General features: G+C 36.6%; 1 protein-coding gene and 1 long non-coding RNA gene across 5 annotated transcripts in view; both read left to right on the top strand.

Annotated features, from left to right (window-relative positions):
- Positions 1–25,259, top strand: part of LOC135083430 (insulin gene enhancer protein ISL-1) — a 71,864-nt gene that overhangs the window by 21,530 nt on the left and 25,075 nt on the right. The gene's annotated exons all lie outside the window — the stretch shown is intronic.
- LOC135083438 (uncharacterized) lies at positions 12,860–17,061 on the top strand. Its single transcript, XR_010259605.1, has 4 exons — positions 12,860–13,303; positions 15,202–15,416; positions 15,594–15,821; positions 16,581–17,061. It is a non-coding gene; the product is annotated as an uncharacterized LOC135083438 (long non-coding RNA).

Genomic DNA, 25,259 nt, shown 5'->3' with positions numbered 1-25,259 from the left:
ACAGTGGCATTCTTATTTCATAAGGCTCGTATCGGTGCGCATGCGTCGATGCCTAATGACTTGTAACTTGCAGTTCTCACGGGACATACCTTCTAAGGTCATAGGCTTTTAATACCGATCTGTAGATAACAGAGCACATCGAGTTTAACAGCATCTTATGTAGTGGCAGGCCTGGCTCACTCCGCGCGGTACATCCGATAATTACCTACAGCGAAGCGCCCCGCCGGCGGGTATTATATCAGTCGAGTGTCACGCGCGCGCCCGTCGGGACTTGATGTTTTGCCTTTAATAAATAATTTCTTTTGAATACAATTTATGATGTTTTAAGAATTTTATCGTTAAAATATTAACTATTACCTTTCCGTGTAGGTAAATGAAACGGAAGAGTAACATCGATACACCAAATTACGACAAGCTAGTTCTTTTACCATAATGCATAGGTACCCCAACAATATTCAGTAAAAAATAAATTATTGCCAAAGTACAGCGAGTAACATTAGATTACGTTTGTGCAAAGCCAAATACAAATATATTTTCGGGTGACGCCTCTCGTTCTAGGATGTAGCCGTTTCGTGTTTGCGTAGTAAGTAGGTAGGTATGATGTCATTCTTTCTTCTGTGATAGTAGGTATGTTTAATTTATTTGTCTTATGTTAAAATAGGTATGAATGAAGACATTGTATTAAAATAAGTACTTTTTTATCCTAAGTAGGTATATTTAAAATGTTATTTTTACAAAGGTAAAATAACACTAATACTTACCTACATACGTACCTCATTACAAATACCTAAGTAGATTAATTCTATTTTTTCACTAGACAGCATAGCAACCCTAACAGCGTAAAAAGAGTTCAGAGGCACTCGATAGAAAGAGACAAAACTTGTAGGTGAATAAAATTGTAGGTACGTAGTGCTGTGCGAGCTGAATTCCACTGTATCGCGTCGTAGCAAGACTCGCATTTATTTAACTCGTCTTGCGGAGTAATCCTTCTGTACCTGTACTATTACTTATTCTGTGGTAGTGGTAATAAGGATGATTTTGGAAAAAGATGATGCAGTGCTGTCATCTGTAGTTAACTGTAGAGAATTGCAACAATGATTACCGGTTTTACTTCTTTTGAAACTTTTGGCATTTCGTTGATTCGTTGAAGGCAGAGAAAGCTTGCGACTTCCTTTGCGCTAAGCTTATAAGTACCACCACGTTGTTTTATAAAACTCCAATAAATTTTGGATAATAAATAGTAGTTAAGTAATACGTATTTTTTACTTAAAAGCTTACTTTAGCTTTTCCGTTAAAAAGTTACAAACTTTTTTTCATCCTCCCTTACAATATCATGTTTTAATTCAGTTAATTTGTGACTCAAATATGTAGGTACTCGTAGCCTATACGCAAAAGTAGGGAAATAATACCATTCATCCTACTCAAAATCAAACTTCAAGCCAAAAAAAACCTCTTACCCCGCTTCCAAAACAAACGGCATCGAACCCACTACCGCCACTCAGCCCAGCAAACATCGCCAAAGGTGCCGCCAGGCGGCGTGTGTTCAGATTCACCCCAAAAAGTCCAAAAAGCTGGTAAAAAACATCAAAAAGCGGGGAGACCGCAACGCATGGGGAAAAAAATATCGATTTTCTGTGGCTGAAAAAATGGGGATGAGAGGGTAGTATAAGGTAATTTTCTATTCGTATACTGAATATTTAAAATAAACAATTACAATTTAATAAATTAAATAGTAATAAAAGTAGCAAGAAGGCGCTGGATGCAGGCCGCTACTAACCGCGCGATATGGAAATCATTGGGGAGGCCTAAATCAAATCAAAATCTCTTTATTTGTATAAATGTGGGTAAAAATGATGACAAAGAATATGGAAAAAGCACAAACACATTTACCATCACTGGCATACAAATATTTTATGGTATCGAATTAATATTAAAATGTCAGCAGTGGACGTGCTGTGGCTGAAATGATGATGATGAAATTAAATAGTGTGCAAGCGTTAATTAATGTCATCTTAATCATTATCATCAGGTCATTTAGTTTCCACTACGAGAGAATTATGTCTGTTTTCACCCTCAATCCCTAATTTTTAAGTGACCCCTATGAAATCAAATTCCTGTTAAGTGTTACCATAGGGGCCACTTAAAAATTAGGGAATGATCGTGAAAACGAGCATAAAACCCTCTCTTCATAGAAAGTTACCAAGATCACATAGGATTTGGCTTAATATAAATGATATGACCATTTTATTGTACGTAAAACTATTTATCTTCAAGGAAAACAGGTTTCGACAATGTTGTGTAGGACACCTCCCAGCTCTATGAATGATGAATGAAATAAGCAGAAGATTGTGTTTATAAGGTCTTTATGGGAAGTCTTATGCCCAACAGTGGACTACAAATTTAATGAAGTAAATAAATGATTTCAGTGGTCAACCCTACCGCAGACATGCAAAAAAATGGATTTTCACTTTTATATTGATTTGATAAAATATAAAAACTTCAATGTTAAAACAGATTAAGATAATCCGAATATATTAACTGCGATTACCATTTTAATGATCTTATAAATAAACAAAAAAGTGAATGTTCAAAATCATGGCTTCTGAGGCCATAGTAAACGAGTTCGTTTATTTTTTTATATTGAAAGAAACTTTTTAATTTCTCGAAAACTTTGCGGTTTTGATTGCTCAAAAGTCCAAAGTTTATTATTTTTAAGATAAAACAGTGAATGTATTTTTTAATCATTAAAATAATTAAGACAATCTCATCTGTTTGACAGTTAACTTAAATTGTATCGTTGCAATACGAATTTCTGTCTGTTGTAAGACGTTCACTTCGAAAACTACAAAAATACATAACCAATAGCCCCGTAAAATTAACACAAGCTAAAAATACCTGCAAAATAAAACAAATCCCATACCAAACATTACCATTTACACAGTTCCTAGCCGTCATAATCGCGTGCGCATATCGACCTGTTTATGAGCACTTTCGCTTAAAAATCGTCGGTTGTTGCAAACGATTCTGACCTGTATAGGTTTTTGTTGATTTTGAGGTGTTTGTAAAGGATGGTGGAGAATTAGCGGGTCCTACCGCGGTATGGGGTAAAGGGTAGCGTCTGAAAGTTAATAGTATGGGCAAATACGAGGGCAAATATAGGCTTTCAAAAATATCTCTATTGTCATAGTAGGTCTACGCGGTCGATGGTGTTTAAGGAAGGTTAGCGGGTAGTCAGACAGTTGTGGTGGCGCCTTGGCCGGGCTTGGCAATTAGACCGTCTGGTTGGCAGCCTTGGACGTCACCGAATTAAGTTATAGACTGAGGTCAGTTAAACGGCTCTATAATTTATGTTGTCGTGTCTTATTTAAGTATTGATTTTATTAAGATAATAGAAATTTATCCCTAATAAAATTATAGGCAATGAAAATCTTTGTTTACTTTTAATTTGCGGTATTCAGTCACTTTATATGCCTTATTGTGCATTTCCATAAAGATTCATTTTTGCTCCTTCTTTCTTATTGACTGATTCCTACAGACTAATGTCATCAATACTCGTACAAAAGCGTGTCAAAAACGAAGCAAAAAGTTGGTAGAACCGCGTAGAGCTTCATCATTGAGCAGATTAAACAATCAATTGATTTAACCACGATTTAATTACTGAAGGGACTTTACCCATTTTATAATTATATGCGTCGATGCCTCTGATATCACTCAGTTCATGTACTTTTAAATACTCCAACTTCACCCCAAAAAGGACATCATCCATTTTGGTCCAAAATCAAAAGTGCCGGCCAAAAAAAAAAAGTGCTGTATTCTGATAGAATACGTCCGCCTTAGTATTTATTACTATGGCACCAAAGCTGTAGCACCACTGTGAATCGTAGTATTTGAGTTCTAAAAATATATGAAACGACTGACTTTGATCTCAAATACTACGACGCACAGTGGTGCTACAGCTTTGGGGTCATAGTAACAAATGCTAAGGCGGACGTATTCTGTCAGAATACAGCACTTTTTTTTATTGGCCGACACTTTTGATTTTGAACAAAAAATGTATGAATCGTCGATGAATTTTAGATCTCAAATACTCGACGCATAGTGGTGCTACAGCTTTGGTGCCATAGTACCAAATGCTAAGGCGGACGTATTCTGTCAGAATACAGCACTTTTTTTTTGTTGGCCGACACTTTTGATTTTGAACAAAAAATGTATGAATAGTCGATGACTTTTAGATTTCAAATACTCGACGCACAGTGGAGCTACGCCTTTGGTGCCATAGTAACAAATGCTAAGGCAGACGTATTCTGTCAGAAAACAGCACTTTTTTTTGTTGGCCGGCACTTTTGATTTTGGACCAAAAATATATGAAACGTGGATGATGTCCTTATATTTTGACTGTCATCTTTTTGCCAGTTTTTTTGTTATACAGAACTCATCTTACCACTTCTTGACCTAGAGACACAATAAGTTACCAAAACGCTACGTTGAACTCATTTTAATCATTAATCAATAAATAAAGAATGCCGCATTTTTAAATTAACAAATGCCGGTGGCCTATCAGTTTAAAAATAGAACTGATTCGAAAAATCTATAGTTTTTATACCAAATACGTCACAAAACCTGCGCGTGAGTGTCACACCTGTGCGCGTGTGCGTATCCGCGTTTGCATGTGTGCGGCTGGTTTTAAAAACGCGTGCGTTAGAATTTATTGTGTCAATAATGAGCTGCCCGCCGCGCTGCCTTGGTAGGGTTGAACGACGTGAAATTTTATCATTTCAATTTGTTATTTGATTGCTAGGTATCCTTTCTTCTGATGCATTTACAAAAGTTTTAGTTTTCCTAAATAAGGCTGAGTTACAAAACTTATAGTGATGTCCCGCGTTCCCGACTCATTTGGCTACCGAGGGCAACGTCAGGTTTTTAGTGGGTAGGCCCTGCCCGTCTGGCAGGGAGAACCCCCACATAACCCACTAGCTGCCCCCGCGGGTGGTGGGTATACAAATCAATGTAGTTCCCTGACGAAAAAAAGAGTTGCAGAACTTTAACCGGTGTTTTTATAGAGTTTGACAGACTTAACGTTTGTTATGGTTAAAGTAAGTTGGTGCATCTCAGGGTAAGCCTTCATTGGTTAGGTTTAACTGGCGGCCAAGCTGTATTTAAAGCTTACACAGAAGTAACAGTGGTAGAAACAATAGTTAGAAAGAGGTAGGTACCCGTACAATTTTCATTTCATCTATACTAATATTATAAAGCTGAAGAGTTTGTTTGTGTGTTTACTTGAACGCGCTAATCTCTGGAACTACTGGTCCGATTTGAAAAATTATTTCAGTGCTAGATAGCTCATTCATCGAGGAAGGCTATAGGCTCAACATCACGCTACGATCAATAGGAGCAGAGCAACAATGAAAAATGTTGCGAAAACGGGTTTTCACGCGTACGAAGTCGCGGGCACAGCTAGTAAAATTATAATATCCTAGAATACGTGGAAACATTGTATTTTACTCATCAATGTATTTTTAATCAGTAAATTACTGATAGTGTCAGTCAATGTGTGTTTTTCCACTTGCCAAGGCTGTACCAAAATAAGTTTAATGAGCAGGTTGGTTAATGAAAAACAAACAAAGGGAAAAAGTAATCAGTAAATGATGGTATCAAAAATGAACGTGATGCAGCTATAACTGCTGATGTACTTAATTAATCTTTTGTTTGATGTTGTAATTTTTAACAGCTTTTAAGACAGAATCTTAACGTTCTCGCTGTACCTATAAAATGTAGAGTCGGATGTGTAAAAAGAAAATACTTCGTTACTCTTCAGACAATTTCATAGTATAACCAGGCCTGTTCATCTCCGCGAGTTTACATCGAAAACAAAACACGCACGATGGCCCACCTACAGGATAGTCAAGGATTCGACAAGGCCTCACATACGAGCGAACATTGACTCACGCACGCGTATTCTTGTGTATGATGGAAGAAAATAAAGAAAATGGTGTACTAAATACTGTGCAGTATTTAACTGCCTAAATAATAATAAAAACACAGAATGTACTTTTTTAAGTTGCCTGAAGACACTGAGAGGTAAATAAGTAGTTAATATTATTCATGATATTTCATGCTAAATCATGTATTTCCTCCGCCATTTTCCGCAGTTTGGCACCTCACGTCACATCATTTTACCGAAGTCAGCCCTATAGCTTCGGCGCAGTGCCGATCACTGACGTTTGTCAACAAAATGGTGCTTGACTCTTGAGACAGGCTAAATTACAACATATTGTTAATGACATTGAGCATACATTTTTTTAAATACCTTCGCGTAGTAAAACTTCTGTACGTAGTACTTATTATTATTCTGTGGTATAACCAAAGAATACGTAATATTTCTATAACTTAATTTTGTCCTAACTATGTGTGTACCAAACTGCGCAATCTGTTCAGTGGCTTGAGCTGTGTGTTGATAGAGCAGTCGGTAGCAAATAGATTTCTTTATTTCTCATAAATGTTTAAATACAATTACACTGGGACACTCTTTTTTAAGTTTTTTTTACACTTGTATTAGTGCAGATAAGGCTTCATCGTAAAATAACTACAAGTGCCAACCCTAGGGCCACTGATCGAGAACGGCGCGCGTCAAAGACGCCGCCTGCGCGCGCGGTACACGGCCCCGGCTTTGTGGCCTAATAACAACATCCAGGCTGTATCCGACACTGCGATACTATCGATAGTCCTTTCGATTCTTTATCCATATTCGTTCGTTCGTTCGTTTCAGCCAAATGACGTCCACTGCTGGACAAAGTCCTCCCCCAAGGTTTTCAATGAACGGTCCTGCGCTGCCCGCATTCAGGCTCTTCCCGCGACCTTTACCAGATCGTCGACTATTTTCACAGTTTTTCTAAGTACCTACGAGTATAGACCTAGAAAAACGCTAAACATGGGCGTGGTGGCTCTTTGTAGCCTTAATAAAAAGCCTATACCCGACACTGCGATACTATCGATAGTCCTTTCGATTCTTTATCCATATTGTTGTGACTGTTTTCACATAAAAAAACTCTCTCATAAAACTCATTTATTTTTGCAAATAGGCCTTTAAAACAACTTTTTCACGTCCCAGTATTAACCCTACCACTGCTTCGGGACAATAAATGGGCCAGTGCTGAGAAGCAGCAGCGCAATAAGAAACTCAGTCACTATTGTCAGCCTACTTTTCAAGGGTTTACAGTCTTTAAAATACAATTTATAAGTATTGATGCGAGCTAGGCAGTTATTCAAGGTCTATTTGCTTGCCTTGCAATTCTACACATGGCCTTGGCCCCCTTTTGGTGGGGCTACAGCTTGACCGCCAATAAAAACCCAATCACTGAAGGCAAGTTTGTCGAAACTTAAATTGTCATTGGACCCGCAAATAGTCAAGGACGCGATCACAAAATAAGACGCGTTTAAGGGTAGGTATACCCAACATTGATGAAACAAACGCTGGCCGTAACAGCGTATTACACTTGAAAATTTCGACGGGTTCATCCAGTGTCTAAGTAGCTCCGTTGGAAGAGCAGTCGCCTGGCAAGCGGAAGGTCGTGGGTTCAATTCCTGCCTTAAGCAGTTCGATTTTTTCAAGTTACTTATAATTTTTAAATAAGACGCGATAGGTCTCGATATTTAATACTATTGCTGCAACGCTATACAGCCTTGGCCCTTATTGTAGCCTTTTTTTATCCACAACGAGGAAGCTCTTGGCCTGTATCTCTGATGGTTTATCAACATCCAACAGGCTACACCCGACACTGAACGCATTTCCAGAAGGACCTAGATTAATTTTAATGACCTAGATGCTGGGTATTTATTAATGTCTATTTGATCCATTTTATAACTCGTAAATTGACTGGATTTTGATAAATCCAATAGTCCGTTTCCTGCGTCGGAAACAGGCTTGTAATGTATTCAAGATGCTCCAAAAACCAATCAAAATGCCTTTATTTGGACACTAACTATTGATTTCTCATTTCCCTATACAAAACTTTATTTTGAAACTTTATCCTCTATTGCACATTTTTTCCTTATCCCGCTACTTTATCCAAGTGACCACACATTTTAATGGTCAAACTAGCAGAGGCTGATCACAAAAATGTGTGTGAAAAAATTACAACTTAAAAACGTCTTGTGCGAGCGTAGAGGTGTTAAATAATTGCCTAAAGAAGGCAAGGCCACTCTACTTGGGTTTATTTGGTTGTGTGAGAGTCAGTTGACTAATCCTGAAAGAAATATCAACAACCAACTTGTTGCAAATTTTCCTAAAATAGAAAACGGTACAGAATCCAGTGGGGTTTATTGTCTAGGTCATTTTTAAGGTCATAGCACACTTACCAACCCGGAAAGGGATCAACATCGTATCGCCTTTCGCCTCGAGGGGAGGCTTTTACATTACGTTGTGGATAAATGTGCGTTGCAGTACGGAGTTTCATACAAAGACATACTGACCGCCTCGAGTTGATACGGTTACGATCCGTTTCCGGGTTGATAAGTGTGCTTCGTCCTTTAAGGGTTAAATCACGATCATCTTGAATACTGCCGGCCATTACAACTATATGTACCTATGCCAGAATAAGTAACTTACCTATTTTGGTTATTATTAATAAAGGACTTTATTATTATTATTATTCTCTTTATTAACTTTAATTCTTAGTTTTAAATATTTTTTTACAATTATTATAAAATCAAAATCAAAAGTATTTATTCAGTTTAGACCACAAGTGGCACTTATGAACGTCAAAATTATTATAGAAAATAATAAAAAAGAAAAGTTAGCCCTTATGGGGCACTTTACATGTCTCCTTATCTTTTGGGCCCTACCAGCGCTTCGAGACAAACATATGGCAAGTGCTGAGAAGAAACGCCGGAACAAACTCAGTCACCACTAATTGCCGGGAATTATCTAACGCTAAGAATAACCAAATTCGAGTACATCAAATATGTGCAGACTGAACTGACCACGCATCCTTGTCATCAATATAGTCTCGAACCTTGTAGTACCCTTTGGACATAAGGGTATTTTTTTATATGTATCTTAAATTTGTTTATTGGTAATTCGACAAGGTTGTGTGGTATTTTGTTAAATATGGTATAAAAAAGGTAAGATTCAAATATTTATCTCCATTTGATCTTTGGATATTATGCCTGAGTTGCACTGTGGTTGCACGAGCCTGGGTGAGATCTTAATTGAACTATAAAAAATGTCAAATGTCTGTCAAACTCCATACAAATATCACCGGTTGTCATTGAAGTTACGGTTAAAATTAGGTTAAGACTTTAACAAACGTTATGAAGTCTGTTTAAAATCTGTCAAACTCCATACAAAAAAACATCGGTGTTATAGTTCATGATCATCATCATCATCATCTCAGCCAAAGGACGTCCACTGCTGAACATAGGCCTCCCCCAATGCTTTCCATGTTGCCCGGTTGGTAGCGGCCTGCGTCCAGCGCCTTCCTGCTACCTATTGTTACAGTTACGGTTAAAGTAAGTTGGTGCAACTTAGCCTAAATGACTTGATGATCCACCGTCCACCCACAAGGTGACGACGACCTGATAAAGGTAGCAGGAAGGCGCTGGATGCAGGCCGCTACCAACCGTGCGATGTGGAAGCCATTGGGGGAGGCCTATGTTCAGCAGTGGACGTCCTGTGGCTGAAATGATGATGATGATGATGACTTGATGATAGATAACGAAGATCTGGCAGAGAATATCAACACGTCCAACAGTGGACTAAATTAAATTAGAAGACTGCTTTTGCATAATACTACTTAGTTAATTTATATTTATAGCATAATATATGCCTTTGAAACTTAATAATAAACAACACAAAGCTTGTCAAATATCAATTCATCAACACTTGTAACGGCCAATCTAATCGCATCTGTAATTAATAATTACCTAATTAAAATATTCATTAGCCGACGGGCCGTCGTAGTCGTAGGCGATCGGGTTTATGTTCTCAATAAAGTACAATGGTTAGTGTTTTGAATTCTAGATAAGACTCTTTGATGTTTAGGCGATATTTGAATTTAAATTATTGTGAAATCAAACACCGTTTTATAGAAAACTAGCGGCCCTCACAGACTTTGCACGGGTGCTAAGTATACCACATATCTTCCTCTTGAATCACTCTATCGATTAAAAAACCGCATCAAAATCCGTTGCGTAGTTTTAAAGATCTAAGCACACATAGGGACAGACAGCAAAAAGCGACTTTGTTTTATACTATGTAGTGATGAAAATTGTCTTCTCTACCCATTTTTGGTTACTTTTCCTAACTGGGCTTAAATGCTATTGCAATTAAGCCCAGCTATTTTCATTATTATTTATGTATTTTCCTGACTTAAAGCCGCTCATGTATAATATTGATTGATCTATGATGACAGAAATGAATAACATTTTAAATCAATCTTTATCAGTAGGGTAATTCAAGTGCAATCTGTCATTTCAATCTATTCTATTTGTCATTTAGCTTGTTTAATCTGTGCTGAATAAAGTGCACAATATTTAAGCAGGATATGGTTGCACGCGGATTTTTAGAGAGTTAAATCTTTTGGCCAATAGAAAACGTCATAATAGTTATTATATGAACTGGGATTGGTCAATGACTTTTGAAATTAAAATCCGATGGCCTGAAAAAATCGGTTTTCCAACAAACGTCAGTTACGCGCAAGGAGGTTTAGCTATTTATCCATCGAAGTTAATAAGGGAGAAGACATAAGACTAATTTTATTATTTGCCTGCCGCGACCCGGTTTTTACGAACAATGACGATGACGAACGATGAAACAGTAACGAGGAGCACACTTAGCAATGCTTCCAGGTTGCGCCTCGGTATCAATTAAGTAACATTTTCCGTTAAGTTTACTTTATGGCCAACTAAAGGACTTTTGCCGTCTCCATGGACAAACTCGAAGTATGATAACTACAGTCATTGTCAAAATTTTGCACTGCCATTGCCGCTGGATACCATATATCGCTACTATATTCATAGATAATAGACTTTCAGTTAATCGTCAAAATTGACATTGTTTTTTAAATAACAACAAATGGTATGAATTTTTAAATGTGATATTTTTATAAAGGTAAGTCCCCAAAACAACATTTGATAGCCTATTTTCTTTCGTTGGCATCTAAGTTCCTGTTTTCTACATATATGTTACTACTACCTATTGGATAAGTAACTAAGAACTTTGTCGTTTATTCCATGTGAACAAAATCCCTAAAAGCCCATTTGTAATAATATTCTTACTAAACACTGCTGAAAAAGGACTAAACTTCTGAGCTATGAACGTATAATCCAGTAGCATTAAGTAGGTAGGTACGTATAGCGACGTTGGAACTTGATATAGAAGTTAGCTGTTTTATATTTTTTTTCACAGCAGAAATCTTTATCTTTGATCTTAATATCTGATCGTACGTATTGTCTTTTAAAATATTACATTTGCCTAAATAAAAATAACCGACCTGCTGCTTATGTAAATTATAATTATTTATAACCCTACTTACAATGCATAACAATCATAATTAGGTATTATAACCCTACTTAACAATGCATAACAATCATAAGATAGTTTGGCGTATAAGTAGGTAGGTAGGTACTATCTAGGCCGAAGGTGGAAGCGATCGACCCGGAAATATTCTCAACCATCTCAACTATCATAATATGTATTTAGAACAGTCCCTCCTTACCAATGATATTATAGATAATACCATTGCTCCTTACCATCAATGCTAGAGATGAGACGTATTTACTAGAACAGATCCACACACTAGGTATTTTACAGTACTAGGCGGCACCTATTCCATTTCTTAAAATACTTGATCCACCTAGTATTTTATAAATTACACGATTTCCGACCCTACCCCGAAAGTAATAGAGGTTATTATTGCGTAATCCGTAGTCGTGTATTACGCGCACCTAGTATTTCTCGCTAAGCTTATGTGCGAACGTAGAGATTCACTCCGTCTCTGTCTGACCAAACAAATTTGAGCGCGACGAAGCAAACGCACACAAACGTAGTCAAACCATATTCATGTGAATAAGAAAAATATATGTAAATATTTTTATGAAATTGATATCTTTTAAATACGCCAACTTTTAAGTTGACAGTCCAAAGCCTGTTGAAGTATGAAGGGAGGAATTATTATTCAATTTCAAATTGCATTATTCATACTACGGTTGTATCTTTTCAAAGAAAATTGTATTTTAAAGTCATATTACTTGGATTAGTCCGCACTAGTCGCGTCAAGTATGCTAAATTACTACGTACTAGGTGGAACAGGTATTTGGATCGAGTATTAATAAATACTTGGAATAGGTGCACCTAGTATCAAATTTACCTAGTATAACCCATCTCTAATCAATGCAATCGAGCAGACAAAGGACATTGATAAAAATCGCCCTAAGATTTTCAAAGACTTAGTATGTACCATAATTTTATGTATATTTTATTTATTTACTTGCAAGTGTCCAAACCTATCGGACAAGTTGCAGTTCGAAAAAATATTTTAAAAGTATTTAAACGAAATCAAAGTCACCGACATATTGACAGAGCAGAGACAGAGATGCGCTTTTTTAATTCGATTTAAGTAAATAATGGTATGATCGATTAGACTAGAGTCTAATCATTAGACCTTTAGACGGGCGCAGATCCGCCGCGCCCGCAGCGCTTCAGTGGATTATTGCATTTTATGTATATTTAATCACATTTATTTACCTACATTTACATATTTACTCTTTTCTTTAAGTGTAGACACTGTTTATGTATAAGTCCACTATTGCATGCCGTGGCAACCTATAATTAAGGCAGCACTTAGATTAAGTTAAATACGTTGTAAATATTGATTGTCTTCCAGTGTATGTCTTGTTGGTTGTCCTATTAAATAAATAAAATAAATATTTATAGCAACACAATGTTTAAAAATAAATTTTTTCAAAAACGATCAATTTAATCGATTATGTCTATTCTAAATGGACATCCCTATTTGTTAGTCAAATTGTCATTCACTCGCATCACCTTTCTCTCTCACTCACTCTTGCTGTGTTGCTGTCTTGCTTGATCCTTCTTTGTGATTCGTTTGTGTTTTAGCTTTTATTTTCGGAACTTTATTAACTACAAACTTGGCTATTCAAACGGACTCTGATTGATTGCAATAACGACATACTCAGCCTGGGATTTACTGTTTTTGTGTGGCTCGGCCAAGGCTCGGCTGGTGGTTCTATGGTGTTAGAAAATGAGCAACTTAATTATACACAACAATGGGCAGCACCTCGATCGGTAAGTACCTACATTTTGCTCTGCAATCTTATGAATAAGTACTAGCCTTGCCAAACTTCTGAATTGCCATTCTCATGGCGGGTTGTCTTGAAATGAATGTTCCGCTATTATCTGTGGTTCAACCCTGGACCCTGGACAGTGTGGACAGCCAGGCCCGATTCGATTGTAAGAAACTAGTCGATGGTACAGCGCAATGGAGGCATGAGCGAAACAACAATTATGTTGACAATCCAGCTGGTTTTGGTGTAAATCTAAGGAATTATTTACTTTGACACTATCTCCCTGCTCTCAATGAAAGCTTGTTTTGTTTTGTTTTTTGGAACTAACGGCCGAATACTGAAACACTACTCAAATCTGTCACTCAGCTGACGGGCTCCTAAATTTAAGTATCCTTCAATTTTAAATGGTATTCTCAAACGCCACTCAACGGATTTGAAGCCGTGATCAGCCCCCCTAGACAAAACGCACTTTTTGATCGAATCGAAAATCGAATCCGTCAAAACTCCATACAAAAAGGGGCTTTTCGACCACTTTTCGACTGGTTTGCGATTATAATTTGCACTTTGTCTAGACCCACAGCTAAGCAGCTCTCAAATGTTTACATAATGGCAACATTTACCAAAAAAAGTATGTTTTCATTTACACAAATGATAACTTTACGTTTTTTATCCATTACACGCAGCATCGTTTGGTTATGTATTGTCTTTTATGGAAATATACTCAATCAACTTAACATAGAACAGTTTATTTTTAGTTTCTATTTATAAATCTCGTTTTATCATTATAAAAAAATAATGCTTGCATGCAATGCAATTATTTAATTAAAAAAATAATTTTAAAGGTGATACTTTTTATTGTTGAAATCTAGTGGCGATCGTGAACCGAAACGTAACCACAATTGACATTTATCATTGTTGACAGCAGAGCATCAAATTGACAAATCAACAACTCTTGGAAATGCTGCTATGCGATGTCCCCTTATTCCTCACAAATAGGCATGTTTATGTAAAGCGATTTCATAGCAGCTATTTTGGTTGTTACTTCGTGCACTATACGATGCACAGTTGGCTGTTCGATGTGGAAGATATCACCTAGTACACGTTCACAACTTCCCGTTGCGTAGAAGAGTAGGGTTATAATAAGTATTTGGTCCACTGGTTGTATGGCGTTTGGTGAGGGGTTTCAAAGAACTTCCAAATTATGAATCCAGAAACAACACCGTTTCTTTAGAGACGCGGAACCTCGCTCGGAATTGCATGTCATTATAATAATATTTTTCAATAGCGTTCAGCCTTATTGCGTTCCTGCGATTAGATCTAGGTATTTCCTCGAGGCTCGAAAGAAATGATAACGATGACACACATTATTTACCACTATTTAGGTCGATTTAGGTATAAGAATAGGATTTAAGATACCGGGCAAGCACTCTCAAATTTAACAGCTGCTTAAGACGATTTGACAGTTGTTTGAGTAATGCTTAGCGTTGAATGGCGTTTCAGTATGCGAAAATTCATTTGAGTGGCGTTTAAGTGCAACTTAATTTGAGAGGTGCTTAAAAATTGAGAACTGCTCAGATATTGTTTTGAGTATGCGAAATGTAAGTTTAGGAGCTGCTTAACTATTTGAGAAGCCGTCAAATATTTAAATGGCGTTTCAGTATTCGGCCGTAAGACTACTAGATTATTATTTTTTGTAACTAAGTTTGTAACACGTCATAATTAATTATTATAACAACAATGCTTATTTACTAAAGCTGTTTAACCCTACCCTCTGACCCAAAATTCTACTAACAGCACATAATATTGAATTATCATTTTTTTTATGGTTTGCGGCTCAATTTATTCAACGCACAGGAGTATGTGTGGCATGGCATGCAATGAATCTATTTATTTTTACAGGTTACAGCTCATGATCTTATATGCACAACATGTTGGACCCAAGCCCAAGATACAACACAAATGCATCTACTTCAAATCTTAGCAGAAAATGTGTGCTTTGCAGTAGAACACTAGAGCCTAGAACACGTTCACATCAGCTCATGTCCCTGAGAACTAACACTCAACATCATATTAACATCAGGAACATAATTGTGGAACGACTAACTCCATTAGAGGTAATGCACGCTAAAGTCCTTATTTAATAAAATGTTATTGGCTATACAATCAGTCTAATTCTTGTAAAGTTATTGGTTTCTGTAAATTAATACTAAAATAAAATAATTTAAGTGCGGGACATTAAAAAACTGATAATTTTTTTAAACTTATTTCTAATTATTATTATTTTTAAACAGGTTACTGCAAATGACTACATCTGTGGGGCTTGTCACTCATTATTGCAAAGAGATACCACACCTACTTCACAAGACTCTCCAGATATGCCAATCGGTGCCCCGGTAGGTCACCAACAAGTTTGTGTTGGATGTGGTTGTTCATTATTGCGAACTTGAAGTCATTGTTTGGATACAGAGAATAATCAAGATATATTAAACATTGTTCGAAATTGGATTCAACCCAGAGAGGTAAGAGCCCTGCCAGTTTTATAATACATAAAAATAATTATGCCGGTTTATTATAATAATTAAAAAGGTTTTTTCCGAATCAGCCTTCCCATCCTTCAACTCCTTCCATTGCTTTCAATCTGCCACTACTCTCATCCATACAGGTTATACAGGGTGGAAACGATAAGTGATCTCACTCGATTATTTCTAAACTACACAAGATATCGAAAAACTGGTTACTCATCCTGAAAGTGCTTCACGAGCTCTTTCTAACGGTATCAGTAAATAGTTACAGAATTAACTGGATCTATCCGAAAATTCAATGTTTTCAGCCTCCATACTAAATGTATGCCAGCCACACAATATTAAAAGTGTTATAGATCACTTATCGTTTCCACCCTGTATAATACAAATAGACTTATATTATTAAAATATTGCAATATTATTACTTACATAATATTAAACATAATTTTTACTATTATAAAGCCAGTTAAAAATTCCCTGAGCCAAATAAACTCAGTAAAGTTTTATTTATACTTCCTGCATAACAACAGACTACTCTTTTAAACTACCACTATTCTCACTCTCAATCCTCGTTCCTCATTCATCCCTTTCGTTTCCTCCATAGACCAATCATTCCTCATCATTCAGCGTTCAAATCATAAATTATCTTTCATCACTCATCTTACTATTCCGTTACACACAAAAGTCGTTAATCCTATATAAATATTGCTCTTCTTATTGTTGAACTGTGAATCTGATGTTTTATTTTATTTTCAGATTCGTCCTTCAGATCTTCTTTGCCATAGATACTATCAGAGAGCACGAATTACTACAGTTGGTGCTTATTTAATGAAGCTGAGGACCGGTGATTCAGATGACAGAATAGCTACATTACTTGGCATTTCAAGGAGTACTCTTACAAAATATGTAATGAAAGCACGCAGTATGATGGAGGAACATTTCGTACCAGCACATTTAGGGTTACAACATATTAGTAGAGAGGAAGTAGCCCAAAGAAACCTTTATGTTCCAGTCTCTTTTCGGGAAGCCAGGAAACGATTTACCACAAAGAAAGGCTATTGTCATCATGGATGGTACATACATACATTTATGTGCAAAAAAGTAGCAATTATGCATACCAAAAAAAAAACTTATTCCCTATACAAATATCGGAATCTCGTTAAACCATTTATGGTACTTTGTTGTGATGGCGACATCATTGATGTATTGGGCCCATATTTAATAGAAAATGTAGAACATGACCATTAATAAATAATAAGTACCTACATACGTATTTTCATTTATACCTACATAACTGCCTACTTACCCTTGGGTCGGAATAAAGATATTTTTGGATTTAAATGTAAGTAAAATATATTAACTTCTTTTTAAAAAATGTTTGGCTTTTCCGTAGGCATTCCTATTTTTCCAATACGCAAAGTTCTATTTGCTGCTATTCATACGGTTTGACAAAGGGGTTCTTTATCGATCTACGATTTAAAGTGTAATTAAGACGTCTCTCCTACATATCTATACCTACTTATAATAAATCTGTAGAGAGGTCAATTCTGTACATGAAATATAATTTTCAAAATAACTATCAGGGGGTGATACTGATGCCAAAAATGCAATCAGTAAAATTTTTGTCTGTCTGTCTGTCCGTCTGTATGTTCCTTATAGAAACAAAAACTACTCGACGGATTTTAACGAAACTTGGTACAATTATTCTTCATACTCCTGGGCAGGTTATAGTATACTTAGGAATTCTCACGGGAACAGGAATTAGCGGGAAAATCCTTTTGTATGAAAAATCTAAACCGCTTAAGTTAGACGCTTTAAATTTCGCACGTAGGTACTTTAGTAAACTAATTCCCACGGGAACGGGAATTCGCATTATTATACATATAATTCTTGACAATAAATAGTTTTATTAGCAACTAGCGGCCGCCCGCGACTTCGTACGCGTGGATCCCGTTTTACCCCCTTCATCTATCTTACGCGGTTTAGATTTTTTCGTTCAAATGTTTTTTCCCGTTCACGTGGGAATTTTGCAATATCCTGTTGTAACTAAGCTTTAAGTTTATTAAGATACCTACATGTCAAATTTCAAGCGTCTAACTAAAGCGGTTTAGATTTTTCATACAAAGGGATTTTCCCACGAATTCCAGTTCCCGTGGGAATTAGTTTACTAAAGTACCTACGTGCGAAATTTAAAGCGTCTAACTTAAGCGGTTTAGATTTTTCATACAAAAGGATTTTCCCGCTAATTCCTGTTCCCGTGGGAATTCCTAAGTATACTATAACCTGCCCAGGAGTATGAAGAATAATTGTACCAAGTTTCGTTAAAATCCGTCGAGTAGTTTTTGTTTCTATAAGGAACATACAGACAGACAGACAGACAAAAATTTTACTGATTGCATTTTTGGCATCAGTATCACCCCCTGATAGTTATTTTGAAAATATATTTCATGTACAGAGTTGACCTCTCTACAGATTTATTATAAGTACCTATAGAAGATAGAAAATGGAAATGTACTTCTGTTATGCTAATAACCTCAAAATCTGAAGCATTTTTCCTATTGTAACGAATCTCCCGCTTATCCGTGCTTTAAGTATCTACACTAATATTATAAAGAGGAAAACTTTGTTTGTTTGGTTGTAATGAATAGACTCAAAAACTATTGGACCGTTTTTATTAAATTCTTTCACCATTCGAAAGCTACATTATCCACGAGTAACAGGCTAAATTTTATTTTGGAAAATAATAGGGTTCCGTAAAATATGTAGGTACCTAATGTAGGCCACGCGCGCGAAGCCGCGAGCGAAAAGCTAGTGGAGTATAAGGTGACAATCGTTAAGTAATTTCACATATAAAAATCATTATTTCATTGCTTGGGGGTCTTGGGGCGAACGATGTATGGACGCAGAACAATATCCTTTATTTTCAAATTTAAGCAAAAAGCATTCTGTGGTTATAAAATACCTATGCTTATTTGCACCTAGTTTATCAAGGGTAGTATTTAAACGAGTGACTGTAAATTTATGTTGTAAGTGTCAAAAATAATTAATGTGGGCTAAAGAATTACTAAGTGAGCGACTGAGTGCGAGTGACGAAAAATCAAAAGAACAGCAACTTACAAAAAAGAATTGAGTTCCTTAAAATACAAAATGAGAAGCTTCATAATATTTGAGCGACCTAATATTTGATTGAGTGTCAACGTTAGGTCCTGCATTTTTTTCAATATTTGGCAAATGCTTTTTTTATACTGAGCGGTATTTTTAACTTTAATGAAGTGTTTCGAATGCAAAAACTACTTTGAAAAATACTATTATGAGCAGCGTATTATGAGCCCACATTTAAATAAAAAATGATCTTATGAAATAAATATTTGACGGAACACTATTCTAGTAGCGAAAAAAATAAATCATTAACATTTAAGGGTAGGTAATCAAATGAAACAATGTATTACGAAAAATGAAATGTGTTTTCTTAAATCGAATCAACAAAAAAAAAAAAACAAAATAAAATAAGTCGCTTCTGTCAACCCAAAAAAAAGTAATCTTATTAATAAGGTTCATTGATTGGTACGTATGAGGATTGAGGAGCTCTACCTACTCATCGTCACTGTATGATAAGTGCTGGCTTGGACTTAGCGGGCCGGCCTCGTTTTCTTTTTTGTCCAATAGGTATCAGTTTTGCTTCCAGTGGCGGTGTTGTTAGTTTGAGCCGAATTGCTAGACCCAAAACGTGTTTGCATACATATTTTGTTAAAAATTCGGGACAGTCGCCCCGCCCCCATTCGAATTCGCGCGCTGTAACAATCTGTAGTTTTCATTAATAAAGCGTATCAAAATGAAAAACATGAGACCTCAAATATAATATCAGTAACCAATAATCATTAATAAAGCAGCTCACAAAACTTTGCTTAGAATTAACTTTTTTGTAGTTCGTTCAGTAAAACCTCAATTAGAAAAATCTAATGTATCTTCATATTAAAGTTGCCCTCTCTGTATTTCTAGTCGCTCACTTAGTAATTTAGTCGCCCGGATAGTATTTTTATGTCTGAAATGTAAATAATCAAAACCCACATTTTGTAAGCTCGTTCTGGATTTTATTATTGATCAATATTCGTCGTTAGTTTGGTTAATTTTTCGCTTACTCAAATTCATACCGCTCAAGGTATTAAAACAGTATGCCATCATCAGTCGCAAAGTTTTTTTTTAGTCGCTCGTTTTATAATTCCCCGTTTATCAATCACCATGTTAATTCCATGCTTTCTATCCAGTCGACTGCTCTAACGACAAGGGTGGGCAGTCGTTGAGATGACAGCGCGAAAATCGTCGGCATCCACTAATTATGACCCTTATGTACCACTATATTGACAAAGTTCTCCGTCTTCGTACGCGATATTGGAAATTTGGCATCTACCATCGGCTGATCTGACATTAGGCGTAGTCTGGCTTTGATATTCAATTTTCAACTGTATTACCTTGACAATCAGTTCAAAATTGATTACTAGAAAATTATTTGACAGACGATTTCTACTCTCGACAAATGCATTTGAATTAGCCCACAGATTACTCTTTCTATTCACTAGATGAGAGCCTCGTTCGTTCGTTCGTTCGTTCGTTTCAGCCGAAAGACGTCCACTGCTGGACAAAGGCCTCCCCCATGGATTTCCACAAAGACCGGTCCTGCGCCGCTCGCATCCAGGCACCTCCCGCGACCTTCACCAGATCGTTGGTCCACCTAGTGGGAGGCCTGCCCACGCTACGTCTTCCGGCTCGTGGTCGCCACTCGAGAACTTTCCTGCCCCAGTGGAGCCTACTCCTGCTAAATTCAGACTGAAAACTATTTTATTGCGAAAACCACAACTACCCGCCCATCAAACTAATTTTTAATTGCAACCGCATCGTTATCGGTGAAGCCAATTACCGGCCGAATGTTAATGAGTCGTCGTTAGCGGCGTGTGCGGCGACATGAAAGGGGCACAATGTTGCCCCCCTCCCCTTTAGGGTTGCCAACGTAGAATAAGTATCTATTCAATTAGTTAATTTTCTTTAACTTACAGTTAAATATCTCATTATTTACTGACATTATTGACGGTCTCCAAATGATTGTTTTTTAAATTAAGATTCAGTTAAAGCTTGACTTTAACAATTACGTAACCAACTAACGGGATTGGGTGATTTTTAGTTATTTTATTTTATGCACACCTTTTTATTGCAATGAGGGTTTTCGCGTATGAAAAATCTCCTAGATGGCAATACGTAGACGTGAAGTCTAAATGCTGCATGATTGGTTATTTTTGACATGACATTGACAGATATGTCAAAATTCACCAAACACGTAGCAGTTAGACCTCATATCTACGTTTTGCCATCTTGTGGATTTTTCATACGCGAAAACCCTCATTGTACGTTTTTAAGCTGTAGGTGCTAACTGTAACACATGCATAGTTAAAAATAATATTTTTCAATTCCTCATCTAGGCATTGGCAGCCCTGGCACAGAAATGCTTATTACCTCCGTTTATAATTTATTGGAATTCTAATGCGACATGTAGAAGGTATTAATTAATATTACACATTCCATGCAATTTACATTGGCATTTGTTTAGACTGGAATCTTTAATTATCTAGAAATAGCTTTTGCCTACGGCTATGCTTGTTCTAGATAATAATTAATTAATCATTGTAATTTCAGTCTGTCCATATTCTACCTACGTTCATCAGGGATAACTTAGAATTCAAATGGTGAAAGATTTTTTTTAATCGGTCCAGAAGTATCGGAGCCTATTTCATACAAACAAACAATCAAATCTTTTCTTTTTACAAATTAGTGTGGAAGAATGTAACTAGGTAGAGTCCCAGCTTTGCCAATTTTGCGTGTAAGATAAAATACATTTTTTTATGAGACTACATCAAAATCAGTTCATCTATTTGGGAGTTAAGATGCCGTAGACTTACAGATTTAAAATTGTTTGAAATGTTTGTATGAGGATTCTGTTCTATAGTTTTTCATCAGATGATCATTTCATGAGTTTCTATTTAAAAAAAAATTAAGAAGCTCTGTCTATTATTGTCTCATCCACTCACAGCTTTATACAATAAAATGCGAAATCGTAATGCAGTATTTCCGAAATTATAACTAAAGGTTAATTAATTTGACAAAAACAATAAAATCTTTTAAACTTTAAGTTTAACTCATTGCGGAAATAATAAAACGTTTCGCAAAGCCTTAACAAAGATACTGAGATGAAATCAGTAGGTTCTCTTTACTTGCAAGTGATAACCTCTTATTTGAAGTCGGTAAAAATATACCTCCAAGACCACTGTCAATATGATGGCCAAAATTGTATATTATATTTAGGCCCAGAACAGACGGTGAAACGCAACTGCAACGAAACTGCAACTTTCTGATGATTCTGATGAATGAAACTGAAACTGAAAGTTTCAAACTGGTCGCGTCATGTGTGGTCTCTCAACGAACGCTATGGCAGAAACTTAGATGCAACTCAAAAGTAACTAGCAGTGGCAGTTTCGTTGCAGTTGCGTTTCACCGTCTGTTATGGGCCTTACACAAAAATACAAAAGTTTTCGTAGTTTTTTAATGGTCAATCATCATCATGTATTACTGTAAATATCAACCAAGATGATGAGGGGAACCAAACCATAACTTTATAAGTGCCAGAAATGGAAATTTTCAAGAGACGCAAAAACTGTGTTTTTTATTTTACAAATAAAAATATTTTGCCTCTCCTGGGTCCTCCTAATTTTCTAACATTATGTTTGGTACCTCTCACTTATTGTGTTATCTTTAAGTGTAAACTCTCTATAACGTCTTTCGATTCAACGAAAATCTCTATATAGCGTCACAATTTCTTGACGTTGTTCGTTTACCTTGTTTCTATCTGCTCTACCATGTCACTCTATACAACGACATCTCTCTATAACGTCAAAAAATGCTCAGTCCCTGGAGTGTCGTTATAAAGAGTTTACACTATGTCGAAAAATGTAGAGAGATTTCTTCATATAGGTACTTTAGAAACTGTGCATTGCATAAAAACTGCGCTTACGGTACATTTTACGATTGGAATGATGCATTCGGAACAATCAAACTTAATTTTGATTAATTATCGTAATGCACTTTAATTATGAGTGTCGATGAACTCATTTTAGTTTTATATTTTTTATTAGTCTTTATAATGACTGTTTGTATTTGCAAATCATGAAATTTGTTGTTTGCAAATCATGAAACTTGCCATGATATTATTAGCTAATGATAGTCCACTAAAAATGCATATGAGTAGATCAATTAAAGAGTCAGACCACAATCTACATATTATGTAGGTACTCCAGATTCTTCCTTCTTCCTTAAAAAAGGTTCTCTCTTCCAAAGGTTTGAAATTGCAACGTGTATTTAGTCACTGTATAATTAGGTGTATGGTGCTTATGCAAGTAGAGGTGTTTTGTTGATAAAAATCTGTGATAAAAAATGTTTACTTACATACTTACTGCCCATCACCATAATAATAAAAAGACAAATATTAATAGAGTTATAAATATTTTACTAATTAAATCATATTTTTATGCTGTACTAATAATGAGTGACATTCAAATGGTGTCCTTTAGACTTTAGAACATCATTAATAAGAAATCTAGGGGGACTCCCGGTGCAAAACTATTTGGCTATTAATAATAACCAATGTCAACACGAGCAGTGTGTGTTGCCAGTGTTGACATATGGATCCGAAACGTGGTCGCTTACTATGGGCCTCATAAGAAGGCTCAAGGTCACCCAAAGGGCGATGGAGCGGGCTATGCTCGGAGTTTCCCTGCGTGATCGAATCAGAAATGAGGAGATCCGTAGGAGAACCAAAGTAACCGACATAGCTCGCAGAATTGCTAAAATCAAGTGGCAGTGGGCGGGGCACATAGCTCGTAGAGACGATGGCCGTTGGGGCAGGAAAGTTCTCGAGTGGCGACCACGGGCTGGAAAACGTAGTGTGGGCAGGCCTCCTACTAGGTGGACCGACGATCTGGTAAGGGTCGCGGGAGGAGCCTGGATGCGGGCAGCGCAGGACCGTTCATTGTGGAAAACCTTGGGGGAGGCCTTTGTCCAGCAGTGGACGTCATTTGGCTGAAACGACGAATAACCAATATTTATTTTTAATCTGCCAGAGACAAAATTATTATGCAAGTTTACCAATGACTGTGTAAAAGTACTTACGAACATTTGAGTAAATCGTGACTTGGCGATTTACATGATTTAAAAATCCGGATAATAATAAATTACAATCATGATTAATGTAATGAGTGATTTTTAATTTTTTAGACATTTATCTACAATAAAGATTATTGAGATTTAACTTACATGTATTTGTTGATAAGATGAAGATTATTAAAATATAGAACTCGATGATTATTTTTTTATTTTTGTTGTGCTAGAAAATGTCTTGACCTAGTTGTTACAGGTTAACCTTGAGGTCTTAGGTTCTATTCGTTCGCAGTTCCAAAGATTTTTGAAATATTGTTTGAAATTACGTGAACTTATGCATTCATTTTATTGCTTTTTTCATTGCTCTCTTTAATGACGATGTGCAAAATCGTGAAACAATTCCGGTCACTTCCCAGGAGGTTGTTAAGTATGATTCAGTACAGTTCAATGCATTAAACATCGAGATGCCCCCGAAACTGATGCAAAATGCAACCGAAGCCAAATGTATGTAAGAGCTTAGTCTATTTTGCTTCAACGAGCAAGCAAATTGTACCTACACAATGATATGCCTTATTACCTACATTTGCGAACATTTTGCTTTCTACCATAAGTCTAAAAAATAAAAATTAGGATGCTTAACTGCCCAGCTCGCATCAATATTTCATCATCATCATCTTCATCTCAGCCATAGGACGTCCACTGCTGAACATAAACCTCCCCCAATGCTTTCCACGTTGATCGATAGGTAGCGGCCTGCGTCCAGCGCTTCCCTGCTACCTTTACGATGTCGTCGGTCCACCTTTTAGGTGGACGTCACACGCTGCGTTTTCCGGTACGCGGCCTCCATTCCAGAACCTTGCTGCCCCATCGGCCGTTGTACTATGTGCCCTGCCCATTGCCACTTGAGATTGCTAATCTGTCGGGCTATGTCAGCGACTTTCGTATTTACAACTACGTATATTTTAAAGACTGTAAACCCCTGAAAAAGAGGCTGACAATAGTGACTGAGTTTCTTGCGCTGCTTCTTCTCAGCACTGGCCCATTTATTGTACCGAAGCAGAGGTAGGGTTTATTACTGGGACGTGTAAAGGTGCTTTTTAAAAGCGTTCTTGCAAAAATAAAATGAGTTTTGAGTTTTTTTGAGAGTGTAAGAGCATGGGACCATTCTTAAACCCTGGACCAGAACCATGCTACTGCTTGTCGATGGCGATCGACAGTTGTTATCGAGTCGTAGTG

The sequence above is a fragment of the Ostrinia nubilalis genome, chromosome 23 (assembly GCF_963855985.1).
Source record: "Ostrinia nubilalis chromosome 23, ilOstNubi1.1, whole genome shotgun sequence".
Taxonomy (NCBI): Eukaryota; Metazoa; Arthropoda; class Insecta; order Lepidoptera; family Crambidae; genus Ostrinia; species Ostrinia nubilalis.
Note: the sequence above shows the minus strand (reverse complement) of the source record. Positions and strands in the feature narration are given on the sequence as shown.